This window comes from Etheostoma spectabile, chromosome 12 (genome assembly GCF_008692095.1).
Source record: "Etheostoma spectabile isolate EspeVRDwgs_2016 chromosome 12, UIUC_Espe_1.0, whole genome shotgun sequence".
NCBI classification, from domain to species: Eukaryota; Metazoa; Chordata; class Actinopteri; order Perciformes; family Percidae; genus Etheostoma; species Etheostoma spectabile.
Genome location: NC_045744.1, coordinates 4,547,998 through 4,548,250, shown reverse-complemented (window position 1 = coordinate 4,548,250; position 253 = coordinate 4,547,998). Strand labels below are relative to the sequence as shown.

Here is a 253-nt window from a genome sequence, read left to right as displayed (position 1 = left end):
GGCAGGTGCAGGACAAATGAAAAATACAAAAGTGAAAAAATGTAATGTCCACAACACTGCTTTATACTCTTATCATTTCATACAAAAGGCAACATTTCGGCTCTACTGGATCTTCTTCAGGTAAAAAGCAAAAAGGAGACCCAGTAGGGTTGAAATGTTGATTTTGTTTTAAATTTTGGGAGCATATGGGGATATATACAGTATGCTGCCTATCTATCTATCTATCTATCTATCTATCTATCTATCTATCTAT

The 253-nt window shown here is 34.4% G+C and overlaps 1 pseudogene; it reads left to right on the top strand.

Moving 5' to 3' along the window:
• LOC116698801 (contactin-associated protein-like 4) overlaps positions 1–253 on the top strand; it is a 421,932-nt pseudogene that overhangs the window by 401,970 nt on the left and 19,709 nt on the right.